This window comes from Phragmites australis, chromosome 18 (genome assembly GCF_958298935.1).
Source record: "Phragmites australis chromosome 18, lpPhrAust1.1, whole genome shotgun sequence".
In the NCBI taxonomy this organism is placed as follows: Eukaryota; Viridiplantae; Streptophyta; class Magnoliopsida; order Poales; family Poaceae; genus Phragmites; species Phragmites australis.
The window spans coordinates 1,582,525-1,600,270 of NC_084938.1; the positions used below are offsets into that span (position 1 = coordinate 1,582,525).

The following is a 17,746-nucleotide window of genomic DNA, read 5'->3' on the forward strand; positions in this document are numbered from 1 at the left end:
TGAGGTATAATTTCCTAGACTCTAAAATAGTCTGTTCCAATTGAAACTTTGGTTAGCTATAAATAAGATCACACACAAGCTTATGCCAATCAAAATCATTTCAAATCTAATGTTGTCAATGATTCATTACATATAAACCAAATCACATTTCAACTTGGTTTTTCACCTTCGGATTATGAACAAAAGTTAGAAAGTGTGCTTTGTCTGGTCTATAGAAAAAATCTGTTTTGTCTAATCTACATAAAAGTCTGTTTTGTCTAATCTACAGAAACATGTGTTAGAAACCCTGCATAAGGTGGTACTTACAAGCTACAAGGTCTTATGTCAGTACTCGGGCAATTTAGAAGCAAACATCATATAAATTCAACTTCCAAGTGAGGAAACTCTAGCCCAAATAGATAATATGAATCCGAAAACAAAGTACAGGACAAGAGCAATTGTCTGAGGTCGCTAGCTTTTAGAATACAAAAGCACAACAAAGATCTATAGTATACAAACAACCTCTGTCAGAGCTCAAAACTTTTAAGATTAAAGGTGTAGTTTTGTTCTCCACATACAGTCAACAACTTTCTTAGGAGCTAGATTATCATGCCCCGATGTCTCTGCCCAAAAGTAAAACAGAGCCACACATCCCAGTAACCAGCTAAGTTTGTCTTGATTCGGAAAGACATGCACACCCAATGACAGACCATGTCTGCAAAAATGGCATAGTAAATTTTAATCCATTTAATCATACTTCAAAATTGAGAGAGAACAGTCATGAATTCATTAAATAACAAACATCCACAAGCAAAATTACAAAGTGGCTTCATTTGGAACCAAATACATTTGGAAGTCATGAATTGAGCTTCATTTGGAACCAAATACATACCCCATGCATCCGTACGCATTTAAAAATAGGTGAGCCTGGTTTAGCCATGAAGTCACCCTCTTGGCCACCAATTACGAAGAGTTTATGTTAGCTACAACACATGCCCTACAAAAAAATTAGAAGTAAGCAATTACAAAGTATTGTTCATCTACGAAATTTATGCAAAGCAATTGCCACCAAGAGAATGCCAAGAGCACAATAAAAGGATAGACATTAAAAGCATCCAAGCTAGGTACCTTTTTTATGGCAATCTAAGCTAGGTACCTTCGCGCCTCCCTTAAGAGAAGCCACTATATATCAATATCGCATCTGAAAGTGCATCTAGCCCCTATGTGTGGTTTTGGTAATTAATGGCAATACATATGGACTAACAATGTTGTTGAGATTGTTAGTAGGTTGTTCAATAGGTGATGCATGGAGAAGAGACATGCATGAACTCTAGGTGAATAGGAAGATTGAAAGTACATCAAGATGAATGAGCTCTAGGTGATGCTCGGATGTGATGCATAGAGGAGAAATATGCATCTAGATAAATGAGCTTTTAGTGATGCTCATAAGAAGAAGAAGAAGCTCAATAAGATTAGCAATAAGCTTGAAGGCTAAGTTACTTGTGGAGATCAAGTAACTAAAGGTATGACTTGTTAATAGAGTTTTATGGACTAACCCATGTACTTTGTGCTTGAGAGTGAGTTGGGATTAGGATCCATAAAAAGGCATAAGTTGAATTGAAATCATATATGCCAAGAGTGAAGAACAAGAGTAGACTCCATATATGAAAAAGTGAATTTCTTGAAGATGTCGAATACAATGTGGTTTTCTATGGCAAGACGGTGAAGGGCAAGCAAGACTCGGCTGCGATGGACCATCCGTGGTGAAGGGTAAGCAAATGGCTTGGCGCCGAAGGACCAAGGCGGTGGTGAAGAGCGAGTGAAGGCTTTGCGCCGATGGACCGTGCGAGGCTATGTGAAGCTATGGATGATTCACATCAATCATATGAAGAATCAAGAAGAGATGGAGTGAAGAATATATGGAAGTTGGCAACCCTCAAGGTTTGAAAGAAAAAGAAGCGGTACTTGAAAGTTTTCAAATGCTCAAAGTGGTTCAAACGAGTTTTATCTTTGAATTTGAGTATAGGTATGCCGCACTATTAAGAGGGATGCAACGTGAGCTAATTGTCGCGTCTCAGTGCTCAAGAGTTCCCAACCAAACCCAAAGTGAGAGTTTGTTGTTAAGAGTCCGGAGCGGAAAGTGGGGAAGTGTCCAAAATGGGTTTTGGAGTGTTCCTAATTTGATCATTTGTGTTTTAGGTCATGAATTCAGTTGGGATGAGTAGCCCTCTGAATAAGCTTTCCATAGAGTCCAAAATCGTCGAAATCGGACTCCGGGATCAAAAGTTATCGCCGTTTTTCGGAGGTCAGCTGTGCTGTACTCGGAGACTCCGGTGAAGACCGGATTCTCCGGTACCTGGAAAGGCCGGAGACTCCGGTGTAGTCCGGATACTCCGGTGAAGTCCGGATACTCCGGTACCTGGAGTGGCCGGAGACTCCGGGAAGTCTCCGGGGGTGTTTTCTGGGTTAAGTGTCGACCGGAGACTCCGGTGTAGGCCGGATACTCCGGTAAAAGTCCAGAAAAGAGCATAACGGCTAGTTCTGACACATTCTGTGACCGTTCTGACGCCGTATTTGGATTTAGGGCTGGATACTCCGGTGTTCACCGGATACTCCGGTCAGTTCTGTCAAAAACAGTAACGGCTAGTTGTTTGGAGTGGGCTATTTATACCCCACTCACCCCATCCTTTGGGGCTGCTGCAAGGGCACGAAAAGAACATCCTCTAGAGCCAAAAGAACTCCCTCCCACTCCATTCTAGTGTGTGATTTGAGAAGAAAAGTGAGTTGGGTTGAGAGATTGGAAGATTGAGTGCAAGTGAGCTAAATCCATTCTTGAGCACTTGAGTTCTTGACAAGAAGTTCTCGAAGCGTTTGTTACTCTTGGAGGTGAAGCCTCCTAGCCGGCTAGGTGTCGCCGGTGAGCTCCCGTGCTTGTGGTGAGCCGCGGAAAGTTTGTGAAGGTCGATCTCACCTCCGGAAGGAAAGAGATCAAGTTAGTGGAAACCGAGCTCAAGTGTGACCGAGCTTGGAGAGGAAAGCGGTTGAAAGAGACCCGGCTCGTTGGAGCTTCCTCAACGGAGACGTAGGATTCACGGTGGTGAATCCGAACTTCGGGAAACAATTCTTTGCGTCTCCTCTCTTGTTTCCTTACTTTTATATTCTTACTCAAATCTTTGTGCATATTGCTCGATCTACTTGTTTGTGTGTATTTGAGTGTAGGTTCTTCGTGAATCTACTTGGAATCATCTCCGGGAACACACGACATCACTTGGTTTGAGCTAGAACTCTCCACTCATTAATTTTATTCAGTTTCGGGCTCTGTTCTGTACAGAAACCGGAGAATCCGGACTTTACCGGAGTTTCCGGACCTGTACACACCGGAGTATCCGGACTACACCGGAGACTCCGGGGTGAACAGTAATTCCAGACATATGAACAGTATTTTCAGCCTTTTTCAATTTATGTTTTATTGCATATCTCTTGCTAGAATTGAGTAATTTTTGTCACCTTAGGATTGTAATTTCCACACTTATTTAGGGTGATTGTGCACTAGTTGAGCCTAGCATATTTAGGTTTTTCTCTTGTGAAAAACTCGTTAGTTTATATTCCGCTGCAAGTTTAGGCCAACGGTAGAAATGGTTGAATTTTTGTAAAAACGCATATTCACCCCCCTCTAGGCGACATCATTGTCCTTTCAATTGGTATCAGAGCCAAGTCTCTCTTTTTGGGCTTTACCGTCTAGAGAGTAAAGATGTCGACTAGTGGATTAGTGCACGTAGAGCCACTCCTTTTAGATGGTTCTAATTATTGTGATTGGAGTACTCGCATGCTTAATATTTTTAGGGCTATGGGTCCTCAAATAGAGCGAGTTGTAGATGTGAGCATTTCTCCTCCTAATGATAAACTCATATCACCCGAAGAGGAAGAGAAATGCATACATCTTAATGCTCAAGCTACTAATGTCTTATTTGATGATTTGAGCATAGATGTTATTGAATCGATCTTGCCGCTTGAGGACGCTCATCTGATTTGGACTACTCTTAAAGAAAGATATGACAAGCCCAAATGTGATGAAGAAGAACTTCTTCCAAAGATGTCATTTGTGGAATGCTCTACTTCATCATCACACCATGAAGAGCACCAAATGACTTTCTCTTTTGTCCAAGAGGATGTCACTCCGTCATCCACTTCACCAACATTTAATAATGAGCAAGGTAATGAAATGGTGAGTGTGATAAGTGAGTGCCCAATCTCTCATTTGGACTTTAACAATACTTGCAATGAAATTTTCATATCTAGTAATGTTGTTAAGCCTTGTATATCATCTATTGCTAAAATTCATATTTATCATGATGATATAATTCTTGGTCCTCATAGTGATGCATATATTTCCACTAGTACTTGTGAGACTAACATTTTGAAGGAAATAGAAGTCTATGAGAGACAAAGTCTAGGTGGAGAAGCATCCACCTCTCCAAGATGCTCATCTCTTTACAACGATTCTCCATTATGCCTTATGGCAAAAGGTAAAAGGAAATCGGTAAGTGAGATAAATAATGCTAATGCTAGTTCTAGTGCTAGTGATAGTGATGAGCTCGGATTTGATCTTTTGAGCAAAAAGAATATGTCTAAAATGATAAAGCTCATGACCACCATGGAAGGCTTAGAAGAAAGCGTTGAGAGGCAAGAACAATTCCTTATTGAGAAAATTGAGGGACTTAAAGCTTTAAATGTGAAATATGAAGAACTTCAAGAATCCCATAGTTCTTTATCTAATCTTTATGGGGATCTTAAAGTTAAACATATTTCTTTGATTGATAAATTAGATTCTATGCCTCTAGTGAATTTAGAAATGTCATGTCCTAATTACAATGTTTTATCTAAGGACAAATCCACTATTTTTCCTATTGATGACGCTTATGCTACTAACTCTAATTCTTATGTAGCATCTTTGGAGAAAGAAAATATTGAGCTAAGAGCTCAAGTTGAAAAGCTTTCTAGCAAGTATGTGGCTTTGCAAGAAAATCATGATGAGCTTGTGTGCTCTCATGAAAGTCTTGTGGACTCACATGCCATGCTAGAAATAGCTCATGAGGATGTGGTAACAACGGTAAAATCCTATAAACCTCATGTGGACATTAGCACACATTCTTTGCATAATATTGATTTAACATGTGCTAGTTCTAGCAATTCATTTAATGTCAATTCTATATACAATGATGAATTGTCTACTAATCTTTGTTGCTCTAAAGCTAATATTTTCCCTAGTGTTGCTTGTAATATTGATAGCAAAGGGAAAAGTGAGAAGCACAAAGATTATGGACTTGATGCAAAATCCAACAAGAAGAACAAGTCCAATAATGTCATGATCAAAGGGCAAAATCAAAAGAAAATTAAGGCTTTCATCACTTGCTTCAAGTGCAAGAAGGAGGGTCACTATGTGAGAGATTGCTCCTTGAGGAAGGAAGAGAAGGACATGATCAAGAGCCAAGATAAGAAGATGGCTCATGTCAAGTGCTTCAAGTGCTTAAGTATGGGACACTATGCCTCTATGTGTTCCAACAAGGTTGATGACAAGACCACACTTCCAAAGAAGAAAACAAGAAGAAGCAAGAGAAAGTGTTATGGATGCAATGAGAAGGGACATAAAATTGCATCATGCCTCTACATGAAAAATGAAGGTCTTATGTCATCAAGGAAGAGGCTCACCGGCAAGGAAGCAAGCAAGAAGCAAGATGAGAAGGCATCTTGCAAGGATAAGCACCGCATTTGCTACATTTGCCGAGCCAAGGGACATATTGGTAAAAATTGTCCTATTGGTAACATTCCTAAGCCTAACTCTTCAATTGATAATGATTTATCGCTTAGGAAGGCTAAAAATGGTACTTATGTTGCTAAGGTGATTAGTTCATCTCATGCTAATGAAAAAACCATTTGGGTGCCTAAATCTTTCATGACTAACCTTAAAGGACCCAACATGGTTTGGGTACCACAAAGTACTTAATTTGCTAAATAGGTACTTGGAGATGTATTGAAGACTTGGCTTACTTGAGAAGAACTATATTGAATATCTCATCTCAAGAATCGTTCAAATTGGGCTTTCTCATGACATTTGGAAAGAAGTGCCAAGAGTGTGGATTATTGCTTTATTTCTATCTTCAATGACATCTCGGTAACAAGTATCTAACTTGAACTATCTAGCCACTTAGCTTAGCATAGATACAAAGATTCACGTTTTTTTTTATGGTCGTGAGCATTTGAATGTGGCTAGGTAAAATTTGAGCAAAATTTATACTTTGTGTAATATGATGCTTTTAACGGCTCTCTAGTAGAGCAAGATCTTGTTAATAATGTAGGTGATGGATACTTTGTGATGGCTATGAAAGATGAACTTAATTTATATGATTTCATGGTTGTAAGTTCATTCTTAGCACAAGTATTTTCATTGTAAAGTTATTTTGTACCTTAACTCAAAATATAGGGTAAACTCCTCTAGATTCTTAATGAACCAAGTGCATATTACAAGTAATTCAAAAAACTTGGATGCACATATATATGGGGAGCTCATCCTATGTTTTGTGCTTTGAGACTAATATTTCTTTAAGTAAAATTTGTATTTAGTCTCTTGGTGAAATGGAGGGTATTGGAGACTTGGCTAATTATTTGAAGATTTATCTAATTGATTAAAGAGTCAAGTTTTATGGAATTATATTTATTTTTACCCAATGTCACTCTATGAAGGTAACTCTCTATCACAATGCCTTAAATTCATATTTTTGTTCATTGTGCTAGATTTATTGTTCTACACCTTTTCTAGAAGTTTCTAGCTCTTTGCATGTGTAGATTATGTATCTATGCTTGTTTAAAGTTTATGCTTATGCTAGCATGTGTAGACTTTATTGCAATCTTGTCATGACTATTTTTATATATCAATACATGTCTTGATTGCTTGCTAAGTGTGCTATGAATTTGTTTCTAAGTGCATCTAGCTTTTTCTTACCAACTAGTATGTGTAGGTCATATATCTAGTATGTGTAGGATGCATTGCACTTTCATGTGTTGATTGTGGTTTTGGAGCCTTATTTGATCTTATTCGTCTTATTGAATTCTATTTGGCTCACTTTTGGAGATATTAATGGATTATCACATTATGCGGGAGTATTATGCTTATGCATCTTAAATACCCATAATTTGTGAACATTTGAGCAATACCATTTAGAATTGATATTATTGTTTATCTAGCATCTATGTGGTATGTCAAGCTCATGTAAAGCTCTCATTTTTGCAAAAATCCATTAATTGATCCGCTTTTGGTTTAAATTGAAACTTGAGATTCGTGGTGGTTATCTAGTGATCTTTTCAATCTCAAGATTTTTAATTTGAATCATTTCTCATTTGGATCAAATCAACAATTGCTTTCATTGTCCGGAGTCTCCGGTGTTCACCGGATACTCCGGTAGTTTGTGTTTTTAGTCCGGAGTCTCCGAGGTAGACTCCGGCAGAGAGTCTCGGTTAAGCATTTATTTTTGTTGAAAAAGACCGGAGTCTCCGGTGTTCACCGGACACTCCGGTAGGAGAAAATATTTTTGCCGGAGTCTCCGAGAGAGACTCCGCCAGAGAGCCTCGGTTAATATTTATTCTTTTGATAAAAAGGACCGGAGTCTCCGGTATTCACCGGATACTCCGGGTCAGTTCAGCAGAACTGTATCAACTATTGTTTTTATTTGTGTTTTCTTGTAATAGTTGACTTTGTGAGGAATATGTTTGAAGCATGTGTTTGATTTCTAAAATCCTTCCTTCATGCTTCTTGAAAGAAAGTTGATCCATGCCTTGTTGCAATTACCGACTTGTGATATCTCCATATACCATTGTCTTCTTACAATTGGTAATAATACAAGTGGTAATCCTTGTTGATCATCTTTGTTTCAATTCTTGTTTTCAAGTGACTTCCTTCTATGTGAAAGATTTCATTTAACTCCTATGTTAGGAATATTGGTTTTTTCAAGGAAACTTTCCTTTTTGGAGTCTTTGGAAACTTGCTATCTCAATGCTTATATCATTTTCTATATACTTGCTTGAGATAAGTTTTTGAGCATGAATGCAATTCTATTCTTTATATGCTCAAATCTTGCTTAGTTCACTTGTTGAACTTTGAGAGCGATCATTTGTTGATCTTTGTCTTAGATGTAATTTGGACAATCTTTTAATTTTGTGCCTTTCATTTGGTATTCTCAAGTCTTATATGCTATTTTTGTCCAAATTATATCTTATTGGATCTTGAAAGTGACGAGCATGCTTGTTTGACTTAAATGTTAAAATCGATAACATGTTTGCTTTCTTTGATCCTATATTTAGAGTAAGTCTCTCTCAAGTATTTTTATTATCTAAAATGTGCATAAAGCTTTCATTTGACTTCAATTGGTATATACCTTCATGTGATATATATTTTCAATCGGTATCTATCTATTGGTATGAACTTCAATTGTTATCACTTCTATGTCATATCAATATGCACAAATTTATGGGAGAGTTTGCTCTATATGGTGTTTTTGCTAACCTCTTCGGATCCAATGAGTTTGGGGATCAAATTGTACTTGAATGAGTTTTTAGGTACAATGAAGATGCATTGGATGCTTGAAATAATCATAATGAAGGTCCTTTCAAGTAGAAGCTCATTTCAATTGAAATTCATGAAGATGATTTTGTCCTTTCAATTGGATTTTTCATGAAGAAGGTCTTTATCTTTCAATTGGTATCTACAAAGAAAACCATCTCCTTCAATTTCAATTGGAATCAAGAGAAGGACCATATCAAAGTAAGCAATTCAATATCATTCCAAGTAATTTGTTCTTGATTTATGCATTTCATTTCAAAGATTCAATCTTGTGTAGATTGCATCATATCATGAAAATGTCTTGCAAAAATGTGTTTTTCTTGCAAGTGCTTAAAACCTCTTTATTGCAAATATGAACAATTTGAAGTAGCAAATTTTTGTGGGAACTCTATAATCATGTTTATGATTCATCCAATCCCAAATATGCAAAAGATTTCATATCAAATGCTTGAGTTGCTTCTATATGCAATATTGATGAAAATTGCAAAATCTTTGGCTTGAGGTTTTTAGTCCGCTTTAAATTGCTCTTTTGGACATATATGCTCGTGTGATGTTGATACTTTGTGATAAACGAGAAATTCATTATATTGTCAACAATTTTGCTATGTTCAACTTAGAGCCTAATCCATTGCATTTGTGTTTGGATATTTATTTCGGACTCATGCTTGATTTGCCTTCAATTGAATTAGTTTCAATTGGAATTGGTATCTCTTTCAATTGTTTCAATTGGTATGCTTTGAATTTTCAATTGATATCTCTTATAGGTATTCAATTGATATCCTTTGGAATTTTAATTGGCATCTTTTTCAATTGGTATCTCTTGTAGGTATCTAATTGATATCTTTTGAAGTTTTAATTGGAATTTCCTTTTTAAAATCTCTTTTGGCATCTCTTTGAACCCATTTGGCCTATTGTGTAGCTTGTTCTCCTCACAAAGCTCGTAATTGGATAAGTGTATTTGGTTTAACTCAAATTTTGAAAATACACATATCATGAGGAGTTTACACTATACATGGTCTTGCACTAGTTTTCGATGATTCCTTTTGTGGGATAGAGCTAATGTGCTTCGAATGATTTTTGGGAAAAATTTCTCTTTTAGCAAGTCCTACTTAATTCTTACCAATTTGATGTCAATTGAGGGAGAATTCGTTTCGATGATTCCATTTTGGCATTGATGTCAATTGGGGGAGAATTTGGACTAGATGTTATATTTTGTAAGAGGGCTTTGCTTATGGAGGATAATTTGCTTATATGGGGAAGATGTCAATTAGGGAAGAATTTGAATGGTTGCCTTTGAGAAATAAGGTGAAAGGTCTGCTTTGCATGAGCATATTCATCTTCATACATACTTTGTCATGCTTGCTTGATATGTATAAAGAAAACTCCGTCCAAAATTTGAGAAAGACAATATATGCAATGATATTCAAAATTCATTCACGCGTGCATAGATTGTGGGGGAGTTTACTATATACATATGTTGGTTTTTAACTAACATCAAAACCTTTGTGGTGTTTGATGCTAGTAAAACTAGTTTTGGCAATATCAAATATCTTTATGATATTTGGTATTTCCAAAACTTGTTCTTTGTATACATTCATCTTCGGACTCTATGTATACTTAGAACTTTAAATTTCGTCAAATATAATCATCTAGTGAGATTGTCATCAATTACCAAAATGGGGGAGATTGAAAGTGCATCTAGCCCTTATGTGTGGTTTTGGTAATTAATGACAATACATATGGACTAACAATGTTGTTGAGATTGTTAGTAGGTTGTTCAATAGGTGATGCATGGAGAAGAGACATGCATGAACTCTAGGTGAATAGGAAGATTGAAAGTACATCAAGATGAATGAGCTCTAGGTGATGCTCGGATGTGATGCATAGAGGAGAAATATGCATCTAGCTAAATGAGCTTTTAGTGATGCTCATAAGAAGAAGAAGAAGCTCAATAAGATTAGCAATAAGCTTGAAGGCTAAGTTACTTGTGGAGATCAAGTAACTAAAGGTATGACTTGTTAATAGAGTTTTATGGACTAACCCATGTACTTTGTGCTTGAGAGTGAGTTGGGATTAGGATCCATAAAAAGGCATAAGTTGAATTGAAATCATATATGCCAAGAGTGAAGAACAAGAGTAGACTCCATATATGAAAAAGTGAATTTCTTGAAGATGTCGAATACAAAGTGGTTTTCTATGGCAAGACGGTGAAGGGCAAGCAAGACTCGGCTGCGATGGACCATCCGTGGTGAAGGGTAAGCAAATGGCTTGGCGCCGAAGGACCAAGGCGGTGGTGAAGAGCGAGTGAAGGCTTTGCGCCGATGGACCGTGCGAGGCTATGTGAAGCTATGGATGATTCACATCAATCATATGAAGAATCAAGAAGAGATGGAGTGAAGAATATATGGAAGTTGGCAACCCTCAAGGTTTGAAAGAAAAAGAAGCGGTACTTGAAAGTTTTCAAATGCTCAAAGTGGTTCAAACGAGTTTTATCTTTGAATTTGAGTATAGGTATGCCGCACTATTAAGAGGGATGCAACGTGAGCTAATTGTCGCGTCTCAGTGCTCAAGAGTTCCCAACCAAACCCAAAGTGAGAGTTTGTTGTTAAGAGTCCGGAGCGGAAAGTGGGGAAGTGTCCAAAATGGGTTTTGGAGTGTTCCTAATTTTATCATTTGTGTTTTAGGTCATGAATTCAGTTGGGATGAGTAGTCCTCTGAATAAGCTTTCCATAGAGTCCAAAATCGTCGAAATCGGACTCCGGGATCAAAAGTTATCGCCGTTTTTCGGAGGTCAGCTGTGCTGTACTCGGAGACTCCGGTGAAGACCGGATTCTCCGGTACCTGGAAAGGCCGGAGACTCCGGTGTAGTCCGGATACTCCGGTGAAGTCCGGATACTCCGGTACCTGGAGTGGCCGGAGACTCCGGGAAGTCTCCGGGGGTGTTTTCTGGGTTAAGTGTCGACCGGAGACTCCGGTGTAGGCCGGATACTCCGGTAAAAGTCCAGAAAAGAGCATAACGGCTAGTTCTGACACATTCTGTGACCGTTCTGACGCCGTATTTGGATTTAGGGCTGGATACTCCGGTGTTCACCGGATACTCCGGTCAGTTCTGTCAAAAACAGTAACGGCTAGTTGTTTGGAGTGGGCTATTTATACCCCACTCACCCCATCCTTTGGGGCTGCTGCAAGGGCACGAAAAGAACATCCTCTAGAGCCAAAAGAACTCCCTCCCACTCCATTCTAGTGTGTGATTTGAGAAGAAAAGTGAGTTGGGTTGAGAGATTGGAAGATTGAGTGCAAGTGAGCTAAATCCATTCTTGAGCACTTGAGTTCTTGACAAGAAGTTCTCGAAGCGTTTGTTACTCTTGGAGGTGAAGCCTCCTAGCCGGCTAGGTGTCGCCGGTGAGCTCCCGTGCTTGTGGTGAGCCGCGGAAAGTTTGTGAAGGTCGATCTCACCTCCGGAAGGAAAGAGATCAAGTTAGTGGAAACCGAGCTCAAGTGTGACCGAGCTTGGAGAGGAAAGCGGTTGAAAGAGACCCGGCTCGTTGGAGCTTCCTCAACGGAGACGTAGGATTCACGGTGGTGAATCCGAACTTCGGGAAACAATTCTTTGCGTCTCCTCTCTTGTTTCCTTACTTTTATATTCTTACTCAAATCTTTGTGCATATTGCTCGATCTACTTGTTTGTGTGTATTTGAGTGTAGGTTCTTCGTGAATCTACTTGGAATCATCTCCGGGAACACACGACATCACTTGGTTTGAGCTAGAACTCTCCACTCATTAATTTTATTCAGTTTCGGGCTCTGTTCTGTACAGAAACCGGAGAATCCGGACTTTACCGGAGTTTCCGGACCTGTACACACCGGAGTATCCGGACTACACCGGAGACTCCGGGGTGAACAGTAATTCCAGACATATGAACAGTATTTTCAGCCTTTTTCAATTTATGTTTTATTGCATATCTCTTGCTAGAATTGAGTAATTTTTGTCACCTTAGGATTGTAATTTCCACACTTATTTAGGGTGATTGTGCACTAGTTGAGCCTAGCATATTTAGGTTTTTCTCTTGTGAAAAACTCGTTAGTTTATATTCCGCTGCAAGTTTAGGCCAACGGTAGAAATGGTTGAATTTTTGTAAAAACGCATATTCACCCCCCTCTAGGCGACATCATTGTCCTTTCAGCATCCAAATAAGTAAATGACACAAGTCCACTCCTACATACCTATGAGGTCCACCATGTGGTATGGGTATTTCAACACGCCACTCATTCTCCAGTGCCTTGCCATCCTTAACAGCAAGGCTCCAGTGCTCCAATCTAGGTTTATGATGGTCTTCTTTGCCTCCACCCATCACATGGAGTCGCCCATGCTAAAGCTGAGTAGCAGGTGCATACCTGACAGGTTTGACAAAATAAGATTACATTTTATTTGTCCTATGTGCATGGAACAAGTACAGAAATACCCATTGCAAGTAATAAATCATCACAGCAGATTTTAAAACTATTCCCTGGCAGTAGATTAAGGGCCTTTACAGGTAGATGAACTCTATGAAGGCCCTGTATCGCTCATTTTGTAGGCTTAAGTCTATCACATGACATACTAAAAGATTGATCTCCAGACATAATACTACAACTTGATTCTTTGGCAGTTAGGCATCTAAACTGCTCAACTGTTATACATCTTTCAAAATAGGTGTAGTCCGAAGAGCTATGACATTAGCATGATGCAAAATTAAAAATGAAAACCTAAATGGGCAATGCCGATGGGGTAGAACCAAATTCTAAACGAGCATGCCCATTATTGCATACTGTTAGAAGCCAAAAAAAAAAATATAGCAAACACATAAGCAATTCATGCCACTATTTTGTCTCTGTGTCTAACATGAAGTTGCGATTTATGGAGGCACGACATTGTGATCCATACTGTCCAAAAACTGCATAAATGTATCTACCATCTGTCACCATTCCTAATCTGAATGTGCCATCTCCTTGGGCATATCAAACATTTCAGTCCATGTGTTTGAAGTGAGATTGTACACATCCACATGACAATGGACCTGAAAATGCGAGGAGCAAAGCAATATATAAGAAAGGGAGGATATTGTCAACCTGTCACCACAGAAATCATTTGTCAAATATAAGAAATGCTTGCTCTTGCTCACACCAACGCATTGATAGTACAGATCCTACTATTTGAAGTCTTGAACATTATGAGCTATCCCCACAGAAGTTGGAACCTAACAGCTAGACATGATCAATGATATATGCGCACGATTTGCTTCGCAATGAACTATGCTCCAATTCTATGCTACACATGAAAAATTCAAACCTAACAGCTAAATGAATGAAGTTCATAGGACACAAGTTTGTTCAGCTATATAATGTGATTGAATTAGCCCATGCTTCGATTCTGAGCATTTACCAGCACAACCTAACTAACACTAACAATTAAACCCTTTCAGTGAAGCATGCATTCGACTGAGTCGCTGAAAGAGGTGATGAAAATATTGCAAAAAGGAAAGCTTCCATAGTGACAATGCGGTATTAGCTCAGAAAAGTTTGAGTTTCTCACATGGTCGAGGCTCTCGTACCCGGCGAAGACGTAGAGGAGATCCCCAATCTGCACGGACTCCCCGTCGAGGCGTGGCACTGGCGCCGCGGGAATCTCCTCCTAGGCCCAGTGCGGCGGCGACAGGTCGGCGTACGTCGCGTTCAGGTGCCCCATCAGACGCTCCACCGCTTTGGCGCGCTTCCGCTTCACCTGCGCTCACGAGAGGAGTAGTGGTTAGAACAACGGAATTTGTTGTTAGGGCAATGCGGGCGCGGCGTGGCTACCATTTTGGAGGAGGATGAGAGAGCGGTGATTCGGCGAGAGGAGGAGACCCAGAGGAAGTCGGCGACGAGCACGAGCAGCACGGCGAGGTGGAGTGGCAGGGGCTTCGAGGCGGCCATGGCGAGTTCGATCGGCAGGAGTGAGGGCACAAGGGGGGAGGGAGCGAGGAGGAAATGACGACGGCATGGGTGAAGCTTCCGTGGGAGCCCGAAGGAGACAGGAATGGCGCGAAATCACCGCGGTTTGGGCGCCTCTGGCTCCCAGTTCTGGCGGCGCAAGTGGGGAATGGGATCGTGGGGTTCCGGACCCACGTGTCTATGAGGAACACGTGGTGCCTGATTGGTTGTCCGTATGAACTGTGTGTGTGTGTATATATATATGTTTAGGCGATGTAGATCGAGCGAAGTTATATTTGTTGGAAAGAAGATTATTTTGGTTTATACCTGTCTGGATAAGCTAAGTTGAGTTTTTGTTTAGTTGATCGAATATGAGATCACATGAGTAGATGCAAGAGTTGAGACTGTGATTGGTTACTCATATGAAGATGATTTTTTATACTAATAAATGAGTCCGTCTGCATGAGCAGATGCAGTAACCTGCATCCACCGGGACAGTGATACAATTGAAGAAATACATACTTTTGCTCTACCACTATAGTTATGTGTTTCCCATTATGAATGTTCTACTATTTTTTAGCAATACCTAGTTAGAAATTAGGACCAACTAACCTAGAGTGACCTATGTGCAGTTATCGCTGGATCCTCCTTGTCATCCAGCCAGACATTAGTAAGATCGTTGTCTCCGACTCACAAAATAATCCAAAAAAAACCTACCAACCTATCATTGACTTACTACAAAGGTAAAACCTGATCATTTTGTTATTGCTATTGTAATATTTGATTTGATTGAATCTAAGTCTACTTACGATAATAATCACATAAATGTAGAGTGTACCTACGATACATTAAGAAGAGTGTTAGACATTGGCTATTCATAAAAGAATGAATTGTCTGACATGACTTTCCTAGTAGAAAGCAGGACTTGGACAATAATTTATGTGGTTTTTATATAATGTATTTCATACACGAATTCAACGGAGACGCGTCATACCAGGTGGTCAATGCTGAGGTATGCGACATACATTTTGATGACTAATTTTTAGGTCCAACACGTGTTCATAAAGATTGATTTTATCAATTCTTGAAATTGCAGCTACTCGTGCTATCCAGAGATCGACTCATGGCCATTGAAATCAACGCACTACAAGAATAATTTATCGGGTTCATCAATGATCGAGTCATCAGTTCAACCGGTGAGTTCCATGTATTTGGCTCATCTCTCCTTACCTTCATCTAACAAGAAAAAACAGAGTTTATAACATTCGATTAGCAAAAAACCTTAAACTCTTTTTTTATTGTTGTAATGAAACCTCACATATATATGGTGTATATATACTATGACGAGACTTGATATTTTAGAAATGAAATTTATATGTGCTTGTGTATATATGTTATGATAAAACTTGACGTCTCGTAAATTAAATTTATACGTGTGTCTATAAATATATCATATACTATTGCCGGCAACAGCTAAAATTTGAAAATGTCACGGTATTGACGGTAACCGTCACATCTTAAAAAGGGCGAGAAATACCCATCAGTATCGGTTGGTAAAAACAAATCGGCGCTAATAGTGTACATATTAGTGCTGGTTGGTAATACCAATCAATATTGATACGTGTATTATCAGTACCGGTTTGATCTATAAATGGACACTGATAATAATTTTTAATGTTAATTTTATATCTAAATAATCAGTATCGGTTCAAAATTTAACACTGATTAACGATTTTAAAACGACGATGATAAGAGTATCTCCGTTAATGCTTCTTGTACTGCTTCCGCGTTCCGGGCGCAAGGCCTCCCGGTGGCCTGGTCGACCAGCGTGAAGCCGAACACCTCCCGCACGTCGCAGTAGGCGTCGCTCGTGACCATGAAGGGGCCCACCACCACGTGGTACATGGCCCAGTCGTAGCCGCCGACGGCGAAGGTGCAGGACTGGACGAGGCCCAGCGTCCTGAGCAGGCTGTACTGGTGGACGTGGAACCGTCGTGCTCGACGACGCCGTCTCCTCCATCGCCGTTCGTCTTCGTCGAGTTCATTCTTTCTTTGCTTGCGGCGGTGGTGTTCCGCGCCAGCGATTGGATATAGCATATATTGCATGCATGCTCAGTCCTACTCCGAGTCCAATAATGATGCTTTCCTGTCCCTTCCATGTGTTCTACTCGATTTTTCCTTTCCTTTCTTACAAAACTGCAATGCACTTATTCCATCAACATAAACTGAACGTTTTCGTTTCTGAAACAACTGGTCCTTCACGTAACACCTTGCAGAAGAAAGCTAGAAATATACAGGTAACCACGAACTCGAACATACTCAAAAGACAAAATATATATATATATATATATATATATATATATATATATATATATATATATATATAGTAACTAGTCATCAAAAAGATGTAAGATCGAAAGATCGAAAGGCCTTTCTGCATCCTAAATGCTAGCCAATATTAAGTTGTGCGCATTTTCTTTGTACAACCAATATAGAATTATTCCAACAAAGATCGAACCAAGAGCATCCTTATCGAGATGACAGTGTCAGTCTTGAAAGAATCACATAATACAATTCTCTCATTAACCCCATTGTAATTACACAAACGTGAACCGCCCCATGAAGCCTCACTGAACCACATTACAACATATCCTCGATAGAACGCTGTCGACCAGGACACCTTGACGGACACCACAGCACCATTGTGGAAATAGTACTATTTTTCTTCAGAGCCATGTAGAGCTGGATTAAACATAAGAGATTGTTTTCCCTCCGTGAAGCCCGCAATAAAGTAGTCGTCCATTCGCATAGCTGCTACAAAATATCGTGGGAAATCTCCCGGTTGAGCTAATGAAGCTGTTGCATTCGCAATTCTCGTCGATGGACCTCACGTGAAGATGAAAGATTTATACAGACAGATTATATAAGAGAAAGAGTAATAAGAAGAAATAAAGGGTCATAAAAAAAATAACTACATCATGCAGACTTACTATATCGATCTATATAGGAAGAACTATGGTAAAAATATATAACAAAGATTACATCGTAGCTCCCTATAATTTTAAGTAAGTTTGATACGTCAATTGATTCTAAAAGTTTATTTTGCACCTAACTTATGATCGATCAAGAACCTAACATAAGTATTCATATTGCGACCACTTTATTTATATAATACTGGTGTTGAAGTAGAGCAAACTCGTGATCC

At 39.2% G+C, this 17,746-nt stretch overlaps 1 pseudogene; it reads right to left on the minus strand.

Annotated features, from left to right (window-relative positions):
- Nucleotides 1–643: 643 nt before the first annotated feature.
- Nucleotides 644–14,564, minus strand: LOC133899419 (kelch repeat-containing protein At3g27220-like; annotated as a pseudogene).
- Nucleotides 14,565–17,746: the final 3,182 nt, after the last annotated feature.